The sequence below is a fragment of the Galendromus occidentalis genome, unplaced genomic scaffold (assembly GCF_000255335.2).
Source record: "Galendromus occidentalis unplaced genomic scaffold, Mocc_1.1 scf7180000077531, whole genome shotgun sequence".
Taxonomy (NCBI): domain Eukaryota; kingdom Metazoa; phylum Arthropoda; class Arachnida; order Mesostigmata; family Phytoseiidae; genus Galendromus; species Galendromus occidentalis.
The window spans coordinates 5821-15829 of record NW_003805519.1 but is presented as its reverse complement, the minus strand read 5'-3'; the positions used below and the strand labels follow the sequence as shown (position 1 = coordinate 15829).

The window sequence follows — 10009 nt, the reverse complement described above, 5'->3', positions numbered from 1 at the left end:
GGTTCGGGATGATCAACTGCCGACCGACGAAAATTCCAATCCAGCGAGACTGCTACTCGGAGGACACCTCAGGAAACTTGACAGATGTTCCTTATCGGGAATTCATCGGATGTCTAATCTATCTCCCAAATTCTACGAGACCAGACATCTGCTTCGTCGTCAATGACCGGTCAAGGTTTCTACACTAAGTAATTAAAAAGAGATGGAATTCAGCTGCCTCTCTCCTACGATACTTGCGAGGAACGACGAACTACGGGATTCTGTCCAGGTCGAGCGCACCTGACATATATGAATTCTACTCCGGCGCGGACTACGCCTGCGATCCACTCTCCCGGAAATCGGTCTCTGGCTCAGTAGCTCGCTCTGGTAAGAGTCCCGTCAGTTGGCATTGTCGGCGACAAACTTCAGTTTCTCTCTCATGAACAGAATCCGAATTGATTGCTGCCTGTGAGATTGCGAAAGGAGCAGTCTACCTCAAGAAGTTCCTCAGTGAACGCGGAACGGAGAGAGACATTCTTCTCTTCCCAACAATCGCTCTCGGAGTCACATCTTTTCTGAGCATGCTGGCTCATCCCAACCCATTTCTCAGAAAACGCCTCAGCGCAAGCTCGAACTACTCGCGAACGCCCATCATAAATGAGATTCATCAAGAGACAACGAACGATTCTCTATAGTCTGTCTCTTATGGGAAAAAAAATGAAAAATGGTGAAGCCTGAGAGATCATGTTTTGGTCAGTCTGATGCGAAAACATGTAATGGTTGGCAGTTCCGGTCCAAATGTGTCTCCTAAGACGCTTACGGACTTCCTCCCCGTAGTATTTATGAATCTCGCTCGAGGAAGGGAACTTTTGGATGATGATTCCAATTCTTGTGAAGGATCCGTAAACACCTCGTTGGCGCCAATGGTATCCTGAGTGATTTATCCCAACCGATCCGAGGGTACGTGATAAGCCGTAAAGAGCCCAGCGAGGCAGTGCGACGCGAGCTTCACGAGGCGGCGGAGAGAGCCAACTACCAGGGAGACCAGCTCCCTGATTCTCCGAACGAGGGACACCCAGGTAAGACGGCATAGGATGATCGACTCGTGAACTTCGAGAGGGTAGCTCCCTGCAGCGCGGTCCTTTGAATCGATTCTCTGCAACGACTGTTCGTTGCACCGAGCATGAGTCTTGAGACCACACTGACCGATCTTCCGAGCTGTCGACATTTTCCCCCGCGAAGATTATCGAGGAAGCCGAATATCCATGGCGCGGAGGTACACGTCTACTCCAAGCGCTCTGGCCGGTCGGTCATGATCTATCCAACAGGCCCACGAGGGATCTGTTACTTTTCTCTGTGCCATCTTCTGGATCCAGTTCCCTTGGACAGGACTTGGGTGTTCCAGTTGGCCGGAAAACGCCTACTTCTGCAGCATGAGGAAAGGCCGGGCTGCCTGACTGAGTCTGCATACTACTCACTAGGTAGCATGATATGCTCAGAATAAGGTGGCTCTGTGAGTAGATCGGTAAGATGCTTTTCTAGTCAGGATGCTCCGAATGTGAATAGAACGGGTATCGCTAATCCTGAAATCTCCGCTCTTCTTGCACGAAAGGACGACCGAATCGATGGAAATCCTTCAAAAACATGCGCATGGTTATGATGAATCGATCATCTTGCGTGAGGGCCTTGATTGTTTGGCATTCATTTTGCCTTATTCCGATGCTCGATGCAGGGCGTGATGTGTTGCCGATCTCGTCGCTCTTCCACAAAGCGCGGTCCTCCGGAAAACCCAGTGTGGACCGATTGATTGGATATTCGGGAGCCGCCGGATGAGACGAACATTGCTGATCCATATCGAAAACCGAACTGTCCGTCTCCAGGCTTCTTGCGATGCCTCACAGCTCACGAGCATGGACGCCAATTCGCGCGGAAACCCTTGGATTCCAAGAAGGCCATGAGTAGCCCGTCTGTGTCCAACACCCAAGCACCTGCCGGGTGTCCGTGAGTCCGAGAATAAGGACGACTTCTTCAATCATGACAGAATGGCCCAGCTCCTGAGGAAGCACCATTCGTCGAAGAATGGGCTTGCGAGGACGAGACATGCGGTTACGGGTCGAGCTCCAGTTTTTCTCCTGAGGAAATCTCTTCTGGATGCTGCCCCATCGGATTACCGAGAATACGATTTACGACTCCTCAACCCAGGTAGCACCGATGAGGATTTGAGCATAGAAAGGAGCTCACAATCAGCTATTCCCGCCCCGAAGCGACTGCGAGTGAGGAAGAGCTCGATTCGGACGGACATGTCAGAAGTATCGCGAATCGCTCGTAGTTTGTAGAGGATTTCTTTGTATGGACCGCAGGATAATGTCTTGGGAGATACGAAATCCTGGACCATTGCTCTTTCGATCAACGTGGATGTTGATTGATGGCTCGCCATTCAACGTAGTTGACGCGCGATACTTCGCGGGTTTCCAGCCAAGAGCTTGGAGACAGAACATGTGTACTTCGCAGAGCAATATCCATTTTCCTCGCCAAGTCCCAAGGCTCACAGCTTCGCGACCACAGCTCATCAACACAATACAATGGTTGCGGTCAGCTGCAGCGATGACTGCCAAATCGAAGTTATCGGTTTTGTTCCTCGGAGATCCCAGACTAGCGCAGAGATCTCTGTCGACGGAGTGTGATACGCGTTTGAGATCCATTCTGGCTTCCCCAACTTCTGGCTTTCACCATTCCGGCTTCCACGACTCCTGGGTTACGCTCTTCCGGCCTTCATTAACCTAGCTTCCGCGATTTCGGCTCCGGAGATTTGAGCCTCGAGCTCTAACCTGTGTTCTCCCTACCCCTTGGGAAACCACATCTGATTTCCCCGCAGTATGATTTTTTCTCCTACTCTAGCCTTGAACATCTACCCATCTCGCTTCCCCCGCCACTTCTCAGATGACCGGAAATTCGCTTCAAAACCAAGAATCACCCGTTCCCATCTTTTTGGTCCCCTCGGCTCCTTCCACAGGAGGAAACACCGGAAGGGAACCGGTCTTCAGGAGAATTCAGAGGAATTATTAGTCGCCCACACACCCAATGTCGTCAGCTCCAGCCTTTATATCTTCCATGTCTCCGTCTGTACGAAGATTGCGGTATGCTGCTCTTAGCATTCGGACGGATGTTTTCGAAACGTGTCTGGACCATGATTCCGACGGAGTCTCAGAATGCTTTCGAAGGAAGAACTCAAATCGGAAAGTCCGTTTCGAGACGGAAGAACAACGCGGAGCAAACGAGTGAATCTTCCGCGCATCGACGAAAAGGATTCGACCCGCAGGTCACTATAGATTGGCTATACGTTGACCACTATCCCTCATCGACGGATTCGGGGGGACGCTCACTTTCACTCATGCGCAAGGCTTGGAATCCTACACGGCGTTTCCCTCGGAAATTCTAATTCCAATTGACTTCCTATGGAGGATCGCCTGAAAATACCGTGGAAATCTACGGCTCCCGGCGCGACCGCGCTAATTCCGCAGCCCCACTGATGCGCCTCAGAATATAGGATGTAGGAGTCAGATTACACTATTTGAGAGCGTTAACACTCTGCAGTTCCCCGGATCCATCACGCGGAGGCGAAGGAGCCAGACCAATACTCAGCTTTCTACGACAACGTCTTCTCCGACTCATTTTATTCATTCGACTCATTCGAACGGAATCAACATGAAGTGGTCTCCAGCTTTCTGCCTTCTCATTCTGACCGTCGTATCGGTCTCGGCCCAAGAACCGCAGATCACCATTATTCAAGACCTCGAAACAGTTATCTGTGAGTCCGAGAAAATTCTGTTTATGTCGCTTGCTCAATGGGATAGCGATCTCCAACAATCGACAATTATCCTAACGGTGTTCTTGCAGCTTTAATAACGGATCCCATCATCGAAGTGTTGACATATTTCAACATCTTCGGCTTGGCTGAAACCTGTGAGTAAATCCTCGTGTTACTGCGACCAAGAGGAGCCGGCAACTGAGTTCTCGCTCATTCCAAGACATGTCATTCTTTCAGTGGAAAATGAGCGTGAAATCCTTTTTACGCTCCTCGAGTCTCTCCCAGGGTTCTGATGGATACGCTGCCATGTTCCGGAAGAAGCATTGGACGAATTGGCGTTCCCCTCCTACCGCAATAAATTGAATATTTAATTCTAAGATCGCATAGCGCGTCTGACTCTCCTGTGAAATACATAGAGTCTTGTGGAAGATCAAATTCAGAGGGGCATGCAACGTATCACTTGTTTCATATGGACACTGTTTATCAGAAGAGCGCCCCGTCGTGGACGGGCACCAGGCGTTCCCCTGGCTTGATCCAAAGCACGCCGGCGCTGGGCTTGGACGCGAGAGCATCGCTCGGGGACGACACTTTGACTCCGATTCTCCGTCCCTGTGACGTGAGCGAGAGCAAGCTACGCTCATGTTTCTGAATGTCAAGGGCCGCCGGAAGAATTTTGTTATACGAATCTATAACGATGTACCGCGCGAATCAAATATTTACTAGAATGATTGCGGCGTACGATGAATACTTGACCCGCACGATGAGTGCGATCGAATATACAAGAGGGCGCTTGCCAGTTGACGGAATCGGCGACCACCTTTCCTCATGAGGGCACCCCTCGATCTGCGGAGCAGGTTAGAGGATGTTGAAGAATAGACGGGAATGCCCTCCGAATACAGCATGTGCGGAGGCATGCATCCGGAATCGGAACCAGTAGAGATCTCCGGGGTTTTGTTGTGAGACACATGTGCAGGATTAATTCAGCTAGGTAATTAGTTGTTACTACAACATCTCATAGGTCTTCGAGCGAAGATAATGTCTCATTCATGATGTGGAAGCGTAGAAATCCATGCATCTGTAATGTGCTTGAAAGTCTCACTTGCCCAAGCTAGCCTCCCTCCTTCAAGGACGAATCTGCTCTTCTTAGGAAGTCGTACTCTGCGGCGAGACCAATGAGGGTTGCTCGATGCATAGGGAGATTCCGTACAACTGTGCCAATCGCTTAGCGAGAGGGATGTCAATCATTCAGTGCTTGAGGAACGGTTTGCTTGTGGGATGCTCTTCCTCCTTGGTGATTCTGAGGAGCTGGCAAGGTAGCGTTCATCTCCGATACGGGAACTTCGACTCACTCGGAAAAACTCCTCAAAGAATTCTACGTTGGAGGGAATGCAGTGGAACCCTGTTTCGGCAGGCCACCTGATTCCATTCATCGGAGCCGCTTGCTAAGCGGAGAGTTCGTTGCCTGAGAACCTTTTTGTGTACCTGATGATACACTTCCGCTGCTTCCTTCCGAGCTTAGAGTCAATGATGTGGATTGAGGCCATCGCGGTTGGGTTGAGAAGCCTTTATTTCACTCGACGAAAAATCGTTCCCTAGGAGAGGCTACATGAGCTCGTTTGCCGTAGTAGGAATCACTATCCAAGCGGCTAATTCCGAGATTTTATTTCGTCGTCCGGTAGGTTGATTGAGTGATGCCTTCGCTACGAGCGGGGCCGCTTGAGAGATTCTTTCAGCGAGCCTGAGATGGGTCTCGGATGATGACTCATCATTCATCACTGATAAGCTATCCAACTACTTCCTCATCAGAACGGTCCAATAATGGTATCATCTGCTCATCCGGACGGATCGAAGCTTTTCAAAAGCTTCGGATGAGAATAAAGTGGTCCATTTTGAACCCTCTGGTACAAGATGCGGGGATTCAAAAGAATATTTTCTTTTCCATCGCCAAAGTGTCTCGAATATGATTCAATTCCAGTAGATGGGAACAATGTGGGGGACGTTGAGATTTCTCAAAGCCCCAACCGCTGATCTGAATCAGCCTATCGAGTCATGGATCAGGTCGATATCGAGCGTTTACTCAGCCTGTTCCGCGGCAGCTTAGAGTTCGTTTTTTGATGCTGATTATTCGACTTCGACTTCATCCTTCTTTTGTCAGAATCGAGCCCAGAGCTGAGGGTAACCGGTGAGTGGATCCCATCCGTCCGCTAAACCCGGACTCGGACAACTGGGAGAAAACCATCTGGGCAAATGAACCAACCGGGCAAGATCCAACTGGGCAAAAGCCAGCTGGGCAAGAGCAAACTGGGCAGAGACAATCCGGGCAAATACGAACTGCGCGAAAATCAAGCTGGGCAAGTACCAACAGGGCAAACACCAACCGGGCAAAATGACCGGATATGAGAAGTATTCTGTTGTGCCGGCTCGATCGGATAAAGGTTCAAGTGTCATCCGACCGAAGTACATCCGGTGATGAAGGACACCTCTACGTGAACGGATATGCTTCGAAATCTGGCATACAGACGTACCGTTCCGTGTATAAGACGGCTACAAAACGCTGCAAAGCAAATCTCCACAGCTCGATCAGGACAGGAGAGGTGCTCGGAGCTAAGGGCATGCATTCGGACCCGCCAGACCCTTCAGGTGTAGAGATCGCGAGGCTCACCACCGGAATCAAGCGGCGATGCGGGGAGACCAGCGAGACCCCATCTTCTTTGATCGAGGCTGCACTGTCGGATGCTACGGCAGCTACGCTGGGTCGCTTACCGAGACCGCCGACTATATCTCGATTGATCGATCGGCACCGCAACGCGCTCTCGAATGCTCCGAACAACCCCGATAGTTGGGCTTCCATCATACTTCCGGAGCAGTACCGGATGTATGAGAGCGAACCCGGAGTTTTCGAGAGCTTCCTATTGGCTGTCAGCGGCGCAAGGGACTCCAATCGAATACTCATCTTCGGCAGAGAGTCGACGAGCTCTTGGACCGGTCTAGTCGACAAGTTGTACGTCGGCGGCGCGTTCAGCGCTCCACCGTTCTTTGCACAGGTTCTTATCGCATGATTCGCGATCGAAGATCTCTCCAGAATCATGTCGCGGCTCTTATGGTAAAATATGATTATGTTCTTAGGTGTTCGTAGTTCTCGCTGAGCGGTCGAGGTGCGTTACGCCGGTCGCGTACGCTCTGTTCCTTGATAAGAGGTAAGAATCGTACACAAGAATGCTGAGCCTGTGGAAAAACGCGTGGCCCGCTCTGAGTCCTTCGAGCATCATCATGGACTTCGTGTGAGCCATGATGAATGCGATCAGAGCTCGTTCCCCGCCAGAGACTTCTATTCACGGATGTTTTTTCCACCTCATAAAGAACATCAAGCTCCGCGTAGCCCAGGAGGGACTTCGGGGTCGATACAAGAACGACGATGATTTTTCGCTTAAGGCAAGAGTTATCGCTGCTCTTGCCTTTGCCGTGCCGGCAGAATTCGATAACGCTGTTGCTGAACTGTCCCCTACATCGCCCGCCGAGCTGATTCCCGTTCTGAATTACTTCGAGGATATCTACATTGGGCGTCTTAGCGATATTGTAGTATGCCTTCATAATTGGATGCCTTCATAAGATCAAGCGCCAATTTAGAAGTAAAAATCTAAGTCTCCGTGGAGAGGCTGTCGGAGTACATATCTCTAGAGAGCGAGGTGTGTTCGCATGACATTTAGGAGCTGCGAGGTTTTGCAATTGAGCTCGAACGATATCCATGGCGCGAATTCACGTATTCGCGACTCTTTAGGCCGACTGGACCACGGACAAGTCCCTCGAAGGCTGGCCATCGGGAGGAGCCGTTCAATTCGAGAACTATTCCACCAGGTACAGAGAAGGTCTACCTCTCGTGGCGATGCCGGACACCTCGATGCCGGACACCTCGATGCCGACACCTCGATGCCGACAACTCGATGCCGGGACAACTCGATGCCGGGACGACTCGATGCCGGACAACTCGGTGCCGGGAAACTAGACAGAGCTGCATTTGAGCAGTCCGAATGAGGCCCGTCGATCGCTTACATAAGAATTTCAACTAGAAACTCATTCCGCGACCAGTGTTGCACACTGAGACTTAAACACTTTGGCCCCGTCTGACCTAGGGAAATTTTCAATTCGAAAATCGAGCGCAACTCGGCTTCACCGCTACTCTCGCTCATCCACGATTAAGGGAACCTCTCGACGCGGCAGTCCCACATCTCTAGATGTGCACTCCACGCTCTGAACTTTTCGCTAGTATGCGGACTCCTCCACAGATCCTTTGAATGACCAGATTTCTCCCGTGATTGGCAGCACTGTACCGCGTGTCTGTGAAAGGACAAGCTGATCGATAGGTCGAATAGATTCTGATTGATTTGCTTCCGAAGAAAATCACGGAAAATCGTGCTTAACTGTGACTAAGCAGAAGTTTATTGAGGCGGTGTTATTCCAGAACGACTATCTGTCGGTGTCCCGATCGGGCATCGATTCGTCCGGCATCGACTAGTCTCGGCATCGAGTTGTCCCGGCATCGAGTTGTCCCGGCATCGAGTTGTCCCGGCATCGAGTTGACGGCATCGAATTGTCGGCATCGAGTTGTCCGGCATCGAGTTGTCATGTACCGCTCTCGTGGGTGAGTCTGCGAATCGTCCTGAGCTCGGACTCTGGCCAGGAAGGCTCCGTAGCTCCTTGCTCCTTGGCAAGGGGAGCTTCCGGTGAAAGGCCCCGAAGGAGCGATCGGAGAATCCAGGGGCGTGACAGGAATTTCAGAATCATGATATACGATAGAATTTACGAATGATACATGATGCGAATGCGCTTGCAAATTTCATGGAGAAGTTCGCGGCTTAAACTTCGAGATCGAGGCCGGTGCAAGAGTGGGTATTTGCGGACGGACCGGCGCGGGGAAAAGCTCATTAACTCTTGCACTCTTCCGGATCATTGAAGCTTCTGAAGGGAGAATAGTCATCGACGACATCCCGATAGCGGACATCGGTCTCCATGATCTACGGAAGAAGGTAAGTGGTGAACGATCCGTGATTCGACCGATTCGATGGAAGAACTCCCTGGTCTGATCCTGTGATTGAGATATCTGATCGTCTCTTCGCTGACTATCGCAGCTCTCGATCATTCCACAAGATCCTGTATTGTTCTCCGGAGCTCTGCGCTTGAACCTCGACCCGTTCGGAGCTCACAAAGACGAAGAACTGTGGCACGCCATAGAGCACGCTCACCTGAAAACATTCTTCAGTCAACAAGAGAAAGGTTCGCAGAAGGTTTGGAAGAGAAAATTCAGAGTGAATCCCTCCCGAGGAGACCTATTGAGATCCGTCGAGGACATTGAGATCTCCACCTCGCTTGCTTGCCGGTCTCGACGGTCTCTACGCAACTCGCGTAGAACCTCCGATTCTATTCTACGATCTCTTGATCGACAGATTTGGAGAACCTTGAAATCTAGAACGAATGGAAACGGTCCTGGGGCAGACAATGAGTCCTTGCGGAGATGCTTCTGAATTTCTCCGCGGAAGTCGAGCAGTTTCCTTCAGATCGCTGTCATGTACCCCAGGCTCCCACGGGACGCTCGAAGGAGTACTGGAAAGAATGTCCACCCGTATCGCCGATTCATGCTCCGGTTTTCTGTTTGGTTTACCGACAAGAGGCTCAGGGAGGTGGCAATCAACTTGGTCTCCTGGAGGGATGGATGGATATACTTTTTTATATTGTACGGAATTTAACAAGAAAACAGTTCTAACAAATAATCAGCCACTCAGGAGGGTGAGCTCTCTGAGGGCAACACTTTGGGGTAGTCCGCCCGTGATCATCCTCGCGTTGCCGCGTTGAACCTCTATTGCAATGCGCTGGCGGATGAACGACGCCGCCCGCTTATCTCCCCCCTAGCGACTATACGTTTGCCAATTTCTCTCAGCAATTTCAAGGCATCTTCACCCCAAACTACCGCGGTATCGATTACGAACGGAGCTAGACTGTACTCGCCAAGCAACATCCCATACGTGGTTTTCCTGTCAAGCTCTCCTTTTGTGACCACTGCTCTAGCATTTCGGGAAATCCGCCGATAACAAGCGGCGTGGGCGTCTCTAATCGTCACGTCCCAAATCAGCTGTCGACCCCGAAACCATGGCTCGTGGGTTATACCGTCCGGGCGCAACTGGTCATTCGGGGACAGATTTCGGGGCTCTTTGGAGTTTGTGACACCAG

The 10009-nt window shown here is 51.0% G+C and overlaps 1 long non-coding RNA gene across 1 annotated transcript; it reads left to right on the top strand.

The window, feature by feature from the left end:
- Positions 1-921: 921 nt before the first annotated feature.
- LOC100900184 (uncharacterized) lies at positions 922-4173 on the top strand. Its single transcript, XR_145712.1, has 4 exons — positions 922-1058; positions 3574-3787; positions 3877-3942; positions 4025-4173. It is a non-coding gene; the product is annotated as an uncharacterized LOC100900184 (long non-coding RNA).
- The last annotated feature ends 5836 nt before the right edge of the window (positions 4174-10009 follow it).